At 61.6% G+C, this 9625-nt stretch overlaps 2 pseudogenes; both read left to right on the top strand.

Moving 5' to 3' along the window:
* Nucleotides 1-837: 837 nt before the first annotated feature.
* LOC139226019 (U2 spliceosomal RNA) lies at nucleotides 838-1069 on the top strand (annotated as a pseudogene).
* Nucleotides 1070-1196: 127 nt separating this feature from the next.
* Nucleotides 1197-1435, top strand: LOC139226026 (U2 spliceosomal RNA; annotated as a pseudogene).
* The last annotated feature ends 8190 nt before the right edge of the window (nucleotides 1436-9625 follow it).

The raw sequence follows: 9625 nt of genomic DNA, 5'->3' as shown, positions 1-9625 counted from the left end.
TAGCATTTTTATTTGTACTGTGCGTTCCTAGAGGCGACTATTGGGGAAAGTGTTGCTGGAAGCAGCACACCAAGGAGAAACTGGACCAGTCCAATGCTTTCGCCACCAGACTCTGGAGCAATGGGATGATGAAGGAAGGGAAAGGAATTCATTCTATTCGCTAATTGTGAATGGTGGGCCCAAACTCTGTCTGCCGCGAATGGAAAAAGCCATTCAAGATTGATTGATTGATATGTTTTAAGGCTCCGTTTTGATTACGGACACATTTTAAGAGTTCCTACCCGTTGGTTGAGGCCCGATGGTTGTACGTGGTTTAAAAGAAAGATGAATTGTATTGTTTCTCATCTATACTGACGTGATGGTTAATAAGAATTTAGGTTTTAGTAAGTGATTTCAGGATTTTGTTGGGCTTTGTGGATCAGCAATGGAAAGGATCTGAAAGGTGACAGCCAGAAGCTTTCATCCTTCTTCCAGGTCCTCACTGTTGCACTCAGTGGAACCAATTTTGACTTATTACTTCATTCCAAGTGGGTATGTCTGGACTGAAGTTTAATGAAGTGGCAGGAGTTGTCCATCTGGTAGTGCCCAGGTGGTCATTGGAGCGGCTGACCACTGACGCCAATACATATCCTCTATCACTCATACAACCTTCAATCACCTCCTCTCATACTTTTGCTTTCTGAGCACCAGGGTGTCAAGGAAAAACCCTTAATGCAAAGCGCAACTTCTCGAAACACTCATACTGTACTGTCAGCTCACATAGCCTGCCAAGGAAGGTTCATTTAAAGGGGCAGTGCACCTTTTACTCTTGCATGATGGGATTCAAGTGGGGCAAGTCTCGCTTCTCGGCCTTTTGGCTAAGATCATGCATAACTAACCTGACCAGCCACCATGACCTCCGGGTGGTTTCTCCCTGGTCAGGAAGGTATATGCTTGCATTTTTGGAAACAGGAGGTGGGTGGAGTGGGTTGACCCATCCACCTCCACGGAGGTGTGTGGGGGACCTGACCCATCCACCTCCATGGCACGAACCTGGTATTGCAGTACTTCCAGGAACGGTGCAGTGGCTCTAGGCCTTTTGGCTAAGAGCATTGGCGCAGAGTGATCCTTGGCATGTGCAAGGTGACCTCTGGCGTTTGTGATTTGACAAAGAATTGGAACGATTGGCTACGAATTAAAAAAAAAAAAAAAAAAGTCTCGCTTCTCGGCCTTTTGGCTAAGATCATGCGTAACTGACCTGACAGGGGAGTAACCACCATAACCCCAAGGTGGTTCTCCCTGGATCAGGAAGGTATATGCTTGCTTTTTTGGAAATAGGAGGTGGGTGGGGTGGCTTGACCCATCCACCTCCACGGAGGTGTGTGGGGGGCCTGACCCATCCACCTCCATGGCACGAACCTGGTATTGCAGTACTTCCAGGAACGGTGCAGTGGCTCTAGGCCTTTTGGCTAAGAGCATTGGCGCAGAGTGATCCTTGATGTGTGCAAGGTGACCTCTGGCATTTGTGATTTGACAAAGAATTGGAACGATTGGCTACGAATTTCAAAAAAAAAAAAGTCTCCATGTCACTCACATACCGTTAACATTGTCTTATCTCCTTATAAAGGAAAAGCCCACCTATAATCGTTGCATAAGAAATGCAACTGTTGGGGACAGATTACAGAACGAGGGCCCCAAGAGGTTACTGCTATGAGTTATGTAAACAGGTCTTATTGTAGCTCCACTGTTAACCCACCAATGGAAAATCAGCCAAGACCTTAGGTTTGCATTCACTAGAGAGAGGGGATCTGATCCAGCTATTTAAGATTATTAACAGCCAGGGCAACATGAAAGCAGATTGAGGCGTTGAATATCTACAGGTTATCGATCCCAGCTTAGGTGCTGGGATCTGCCCTGTGGGAATCGCAGCCTTTGACCCTACTAGGGTGTGCAGTTTCAGAAGGGGGTTCTCTGATTTAAATATTTCTGGTGGGTGCCAATACCACTATGGGCACATTTCAGACACCCAACATATCAGGACGGAAGTTCTGGTGATGAGTTCACTGCTTCCAAGTAGCCTAGCAACCCCAGGTCCAGCAACCTTGTAATAAGTACCTGTCAGCTCCATTGGAAAAGGGTCAATTCCTTCTTCAACCTCATATTTTTTTTCAGGTTTAGGTGGGTCTTACTTCACCCTGGTGGGAGGTCAGTATGCCTCCTCTCACCCAGTGTACTGGCGGCTTGCAAATCCCAGACCAGGGCCGAGACAGGTTGAGGCGATGGCAACAGGAAGAAATAGGGAACACACACATTAATTGAGGAAGCAGGGAGTGAGGTTCGATGTCCAAAATGTTTTACTTTTCCCAGTGTGACATTGAGCTGTAAAACAGGATTACAGAGGTGTAGTGAAGGCAATAAGATAGACTTCTGGGAAAAGGGATCAGGATATGTATGGAAGGTAGGAAAATAATTAATTATTTGGGACCAACTGATCATGGCTGATTTTTACCTCAACTCCATTTTCCCACGCTTGATACTCTTACCAAATAAATATCTGTCGATCTCATTCTTGACGATTTCAATTGACCCTGCATTTACAGCATTCTGGGAAAGTGAGTTCCAGATTTCCAATGCCCTTTGTGTGAAAAAGTGCTTCCTGACATCACCCTTTAATGGCCTGGCTCTAATTTTAAAATTGTGCACCTGATGTTTTTGATTCCTGCACCAGAGAAAATAGGTTCTCTTTTTCTACCCTATTGAATCCTTTTATCATTTTAAACACCTCAATTAGATCACCCCTCAATCTTCTAAATTCAAGGTAATATAAGCCAAGTTTATTCAACCTGTCCTCATAACTTAGCCCCGCTTACTCGAAACCTATTGTTGTGAAGCAGAGGAGAGTCGGGAGGTCGGTGAGTCAGGAGGTCGGTGAGTCGGGAGGTCGGCGAGTCGGTAAGGCCCTGAGGTCGCCGAGTCGGGAGGTCGGTGAGTCGGGAGGTCGGTGAGTTGGGAGGTCGGCGAGTCGGTAAGGCCCTGAGGTCGGCGAGTCGGGAGGTCGACGAGTCGGGAGGTCGGCGAGTCGGTAAGGCCCTGAGGTCGGTGAGTCGGGAGGTTGGTGAGTCAGGAGGTTGGTGAGTCGGGAGGTCGGCGAGTCAGGAGGTTGGTGAGTCGGGAGGTCGACGAGTCGGGAGGTTGGTGAGTCGGGAGGTCGGCGAGTCAGGAGGTTGGTGAGTCGGGAGGTCGGTGAGTCGGGAGGTTGGTGAGTCGGGAGGTCGACGAGTCAGGAGGTCGGTGAGTCGGTAAGGCCCTGAGGTCGGTGAGTCGGGAGGTCGACGAGTCGGGAGGTCGGTGAGTCAGGAGGTTGGTGAGTCGGGAGGTCGGCGAGTCAGGAGGTTGGTGAGTCGGGAGGTCGGCGAGTCAGGAGGTTGGTGAGTCGGGAGGTCGACGAGTCGGGAGGTCGACGAGTCAGGAGGTCGGTGAGTCGGGAGGTCGGCGAGTCGGGAGGTGAGTCGGGAGGTCGACGAGTCAGGAGGTCGGTGAGTCGGGAGGTCGACGAGTCAGGAGGTCGGTGAGTCGGGAGATCGGTGAGTCGGAAGGTCGGTGAGTCGGGAGGTCGACGAGTCAGGAGGTCGGTGAGTCGGGAGATCGGTGAGTCGGGAGGTCGACGAGTCGGGAGGTCGGCGAGTCGGGAGGTCGGTGAGTCGGGAGGTCAGTGAGTCGGGAGGTCGACGAGTCAGGAGGTCGGTGAGTCAGGAGGTCGGTGAGTCGGGAGGTCGACGAGTCAGGAGGTCGGTGAGTCAGGAGGTCGGTGAGTCGGGAGGTCGACGAGTCAGGAGGTCGGTGAGTCGGGAGATCGGTGAGTCGGGAGATCGGTGAGTCGGGAGGTCGACGAGTCGGGAGGTCGGTGAGTCAGGAGGTCGGTGAGTCGGTGAGTCGGGAGGTCGGTGAGTCGGGTGGTCGACGAGTCGGTAAGGCCCTGAGGTCGACGAGTCGGGAGGTTGGTGAGTCGGGAGGTCGGCGAGTCGGTAAGGCCCTGAGGTCGGCGAGTCGGGAGGTCGGTGAGTCGGGAGGTCGGCGAGTCGGGAGGTCGGTGAGTCGGGAGGTCGGCGAGTCGGGAGGTCGGTGAGTCGGGAGGTCGGTGAGTCGGGAGGTCGGTGAGTCGGGAGGTCGGTGAGTCGGGAGGTCGGTGAGTCGGGAGGTCGACGAGTCGGGAGGTCGGTGAGTCGGAAGGTCGACGAGTCGGGAGGTCGGTGAGTCGGGAGGTCGGCGAGTCGGGAGGTCGACGAGTCGGGAGGTCGGTGAGTCGGGAGGTCGGTGAGTCGGGAGGTCGGTGAGTCGGGAGGTCGGTGAGTCGGGAGGTGAGTCGGGAGGTCGGTGAGTCGGGAGGTCGGTGAGTCGGGAGGTCGGTGAGTCGGGAGGTCGGTGAGTCGGGAGGTCGGTGAGTCGGGAGGTCGGTGAGTCGGGAGGTCGACGAGTCAGGAGGTCGGTGAGTCGGGAGATCGGTGAGTCGGGAGATCGGTGAGTCGGGAGGTCGACGAGTCGGGAGGTCGGTGAGTCAGGAGGTCGGTGAGTCGGTGAGTCGGGAGGTCGGTGAGTCGGTAAGGCCCTGAGGTCGACGAGTCGGGAGGTTGGTGAGTCGGGAGGTCGGCGAGTCGGTAAGGCCCTGAGGTCGGCGAGTCGGGAGGTCGGTGAGTCGGGAGGTCGGCGAGTCGGGAGGTCGGTGAGTCGGTAAGGCCCTGAGGTCGACGAGTCGGGAGGTTGGTGAGTCGGGAGGTCGGCGAGTCGGTAAGGCCCTGAGGTCGGCGAGTCGGGAGGTCGGTGAGTCGGGAGGTCGGCGAGTCGGGAGGTCGGTGAGTCGGGAGGTCGGCGAGTCGGGAGGTCGGCGAGTCGGGAGGTCGGTGAGTCGGGAGGTCGGCGAGTCGGGAGGTCGGTGAGTCGGGAGGTCGACGAGTCGGGAGGTCGGTGAGTCGGGAGGTCGACGAGTCGGGAGGTCGGTGAGTCGGGAGGTCGACGAGTCGGGAGGTCGGTGAGTCGGGAGGTCGGTGAGTCGGGAGGTCGGTGAGTCGGGAGGTCGGCGAGTCGGGAGGTCGACGAGTCGGGAGGTCGGTGAGTAGGGAGGTCGGTGAGTCGGGAGGTCGGCGAGTCGGTAAGGCCCTGAGGTCGGCGAGTCGGGAGGTCGGTGAGTCGGGAGGTCGGTGAGTCGGGAGGTCGGTGAGTCGGGAGGTCGGTGAGTCGGGAGGTCGGCGAGTCGGTAAGGCCCTGAGGTCGGCGAGTCGGGAGGTCGGTGAGTCGGGAGGTCGGCGAGTCGGGAGGTCGGTGAGTCGGGAGGTCGGCGAGTCGGTAAGGCCCTGAGGTCGGCGAGTCGGGAGGTCGGTGAGTCGGGAGGTCGGCGAGTCGGGAGGTCGGTGAGTCGGGAGGTCGACGAGTCGGGAGGTCGGTGAGTCGGGAGGTCGGTGAGTCGGGAGGTCGACGAGTCGGGAGGTCGGTGAGTCGGGAGGTCGGCGTGTCGGGAGGTCGGTGAGTCGGGAGGTCGGCGAGTCGGGAGGTCGGTGAGTCGGGAGGTGAGTCGGGAGGTCGGTGAGTCGGGAGGTCGGTGAGTCTGGAGGTCGGTGAGTCGGGAGGTCGGTGAGTCGGGAGGTCGACGAGTCGGGAGGTCGGCGAGTCGGGAGGTCGACGAGTCGAGAGGTCGGTGAGTCGGGAGGTCGGTGAGTCGGGAGGTCGGTGAGTCGGGAGGTCGGTGAGTCGGGAGGTGAGTCGGGAGGTCGGCGAGTCGGGAAGTCGGTGAGTCGGGAGGTCGGTGAGTCGGGAGGTGAGTCGGGAGGTCGACGAGTCGGGAGGTCGGTGAGTCGGGAGGTCGACGAGTCGGGAGGTCGGCGAGTCGGGAGGTCGGTGAGTCGGGAGGTCGGCGAGTCGGGAGGTCGACGAGTCGGGAGGTCGGCGAGTCGGGAGGTCGGCGAGTCGGGAGGTCGGCGAGTCGGGAGGTCGGCGAGTCGGGAGGTCGGCGAGTCGGGAGGTCGGTGAGTCGGGAGGTCGGCGAGTCGGTAAGGCCCTGAGGTCGGCGAGTCGGGAGGTCCGTGAGTCGGGAGGTCGGCGAGTCGGGAGGTCGGTGAGTCGGGAGGTCGGCGAGTCGGGAGGTCGACGAGTCGGGAGGTCGGTGAGTCGGGAGGTCGGTGAGTCGGGAGGTCGACGAGTCGGGAGGTCGGTAAGGCCCTGAGGTCGGCGAGTCGGGAGGTCGGTGAGTCGGGAGGTCGGCGAGTCGGGAGGTCGGTGAGTCGGGAGGTCGACGAGTCGGGAGGTCGGTGAGTCGGGAGGTCGGTGAGTCGGGAGGTCGGCGAGTCGGGAGGTCGGTGAGTCGGGAGGTCGGCGAGTCGGGAGGTCGGTGAGTCGGGAGGTCGACGAGTCGGGAGGTCGGTGAGTCGGGAGGTCGGTGAGTCGGGAGGTCGGTGAGTCGGGAGGTGAGTCGGGAGGTCGGTGAGTCGGGAGGTCGGTGAGTCGGGAGGTCGGTGAGTCGGGAGGTCGGTGAGTCGGGAGGTCGGTGAGTCGGGAGGTGAGTCGGGAGGTCGACGAGTCGAGAGGTCGACGAGTCGGGAGGTCGGTGAGTCGGGAGGTCGACGAGTCGGGAGGTCGGCGAGTCGGGAGGTGAGTCGGGAGGTCGACGAGTCGAGAGGTCGACGAGTCGGGAGGTCGGTGAGTCGGGAGGTCGGTGAGTCGGGAGGTCGGCGAGTCGGGAGGTCGACGAGTCGGGAGGTCGGCGAGTCGGGAGGTGAGTCGGGAGGTCGACGAGTCGGGAGGTGAGTCGGGAGGTCGGTGAGTCGGGAGGTCGGTGAGTCGGGAGGTCGGTGAGTCGGGAGGTCGGTGAGTCGGGAGGTCGGCGAGTCGGTGAGTCGGGAGGTCGGTGTGTCGGGAGGTCGGTGAGTCGGGAGGTCGGTGAGTCGGGAGGTCGACGAGTCGGGAGGTCGGTGAGTCGGGAGGTCGGTGAGTCGGGAGGTCGGTGAGTCGGGAGGTCGGCGAGTCGGGAGGTCGGCGAGTCGGGAGGTCGGTGAGTCGGGAGGTCGACGAGTCGGGAGGTCGGTGAGTCGGGAGGTCGGTGAGTCGGGAGGTCGGTGAGTCGGGAGGTGAGTCGGGAGGTCGGTGAGTCGGGAGGTCGGTGAGTCGGGAGGTCGGTGAGTCGGGAGGTCGGTGAGTCGGGAGGTCGGTGAGTCGGGAGGTGAGTCGGGAGGTCGACGAGTCGAGAGGTCGACGAGTCGGGAGGTCGGTGAGTCGGGAGGTCGACGAGTCGGGAGGTCGGCGAGTCGGGAGGTGAGTCGGGAGGTCGACGAGTCGAGAGGTCGACGAGTCGGGAGGTCGGTGAGTCGGGAGGTCGGTGAGTCCGGAGGTCGGCGAGTCGGGAGGTCGACGAGTCGGGAGGTCGGCGAGTCGGGAGGTGAGTCGGGAGGTCGACGAGTCGGGAGGTGAGTCGGGAGGTCGGTGAGTCGGGAGGTCGGTGAGTCGGGAGGTCGGTGAGTCGGGAGGTCGGTGAGTCGGGAGGTCGGTGAGTCGGGAGATCGGCGAGTCGGTGAGTCGGGAGGTCGACGAGTCGGGAGGTCGGTGAGTCGGGAGGTCGGTGAGTCGGGAGGTGAGTCGGGAGGTGAGTCGGGAGGTCGACGAGTCGGGAGGTCGGCGAGTCAGGAGGTCGACGAGTCGGGAGGTCGGTGAGTCGGGAGGTCGGTGAGTCGGGAGGTGAGTCGGGAGGTCGGTGAGTCGGGAGGTCGGTGAGTCGGGAGGTCGACGAGTCGGGAGGTCGGCGAGTCGGGAGGTCGGTGAGTCGGGAGGTCGACGAGTCGGGAGGTCGGTGAGTCGGGAGGTCGACGAGTCGGGAGGTCGGTGAGTCGGGAGGTCGGTGAGTCGGGAGGTCGGCGAGTCGGGAGGTCGGCGAGTCGGGAGGTGAGTCGGGAGGTCGATGAGTCGGGAGGTCGGTGAGTCAGGAGGTCGGTGAGTCGGGAGGTCGACGAGTCGGGAGGTCGGTGAGTCGGGAGGTCGGAGAGTCGGGAGGTCGGTGAGTCGGGAGGTCGACGAGTCGGGAGGTAGGTGAGTCGGGAGGTCGGTGAGTCGGGAGGTAGGTGAGTCGGGAGGTCGGCGAGTCGGGAGGTGAGTCGGGAGGTCGACGAGTCGGGAGGTAGGTGATTCAGGAGGTCGACAAGTCGGGAGGTAGGTGAGTCGGGAGGTCGGTGAGTCGGGAGGTCGGTGAGTCGGGAGGTCGGTGAGTCGGGAGGTCGGAGAGTCGGGAGGTCGGTGAGTCGGGAGGTCGACGAGTCGGGAGGTAGGTGAGTCGGGAGGTCGGTGAGTCGGGAGGTCGACGAGTCGGGAGGTCGGTGAGTCGGGAGGTCGGTGAGTCGGGAGGTGAGTCGGGAGGTCGACGAGTCGGGAGGTAGGTGAGTCGGGAGGTCGACGAGTCGGGAGGTCGGTGAGTCGGGAGGTCGACGAGTCAGGAGGTAGGTGAGTCGGGAGGTCGACGAGTCGGGAGGTCGGTGAGTCGGGAGGTCGGTGAGTCGGGAGGTCGACGAGTCGGGAGGTCGACGAGTCGGGAGGTCGGTGAGTCGGGAGGTCGACGAGTCGGGAGGTCGACGAGTCGGGAGGTCGGCGAGTCGGGAGGTCGGCGAGTCGGGAGGTCGGTGAGTCGGGAGGTCGACGAGTCGGGAGGTCGGTGAGTCGGGAGGTCGGCGAGTCGGGAGGTCGGTGAGTCGGGAGGTCGACGAGTCGAGAGGTCGGTGAGTCAGGAGGTTGGTGAGTCGGTAAGGCCCTGAGGTCGGCGAGTCGGGAGGTCGACGAGTCGGGAGGTCGGCGAGTCGGGAGGTCGACGAGTCGGGAGGTCGGTGAGTCGGGAGGTCGGTGAGTCGGGAGGTCGGTGAGTCGGGAGGTCGGTGAGTCGGGAGGTCGGTGAGTCGGGAGGTCAGTGAGTCGGGAGGTCGGCGAGTCGGGAGGTCGGCGAGTCGGGAGGTCGACGAGTCGGGAGGTCGACGAGTCGGGAGGTCGGTGAGTCGGGAGGTCGACGAGTCGGGAGGTCGGTGAGGCGGGAGGTCGGTGAGTCGGGAGGTCGGCGAGTCGGGAGGTCGGCGAGTCGGGAGGTCTGCGAGTCGGGAGGTCTGCGAGTCGGGAGGTCGGTGAGTCGGGAGGTCGACGAGTCGGGAGGTCGGCGAGTCGGGAGGTCGGTGAGTCGGGAGGTCGACGAGTCGGGAGGTCGGTGAGTCGGGAGGTCGGTGAGTCGGGAGGTCGGTGAGTCGGGAGGTCGACGAGTCGGGAGGTCGGTGAGTCGGGAGGTCGGCGAGTCGGGAGGTCGGCGAGTCGGGAGGTGAGTCGGGAGGTCGGTGAGTCGGGAGGTCGGTAAGTCAGGAGGTCGGTGAGTCGGGAGGTCGACGAGTCGGGAGGTCGGTGAGTCGGGAGGTCGGTGAGTCGGGAGGTCGGTGAGTCGGGAGGTCGGTGAGTCGGGAGGTCGGTGAGTCGGGAGGTCAGTGAGTCGGGAGGTCGGCGAGTCGGGAGGTCGGCGAGTCGGGAGGTCGACGAGTCGGGAGGTCGACGAGTCGGGAGGTCGGTGAGTCGGGAGGTCGACGAGTCGGGAGGTCGGTGAGGCGGGAGGTCGGTGAGTCGGGAGGTCGGCGAGTCGGGAGGT

Source organism: Pristiophorus japonicus, chromosome 15, assembly GCF_044704955.1.
Source record: "Pristiophorus japonicus isolate sPriJap1 chromosome 15, sPriJap1.hap1, whole genome shotgun sequence".
Lineage (NCBI taxonomy): Eukaryota > Metazoa > Chordata > Chondrichthyes > Pristiophoridae > Pristiophorus > Pristiophorus japonicus.
Note: the sequence above shows the minus strand (reverse complement) of the source record. Positions and strands in the feature narration are given on the sequence as shown.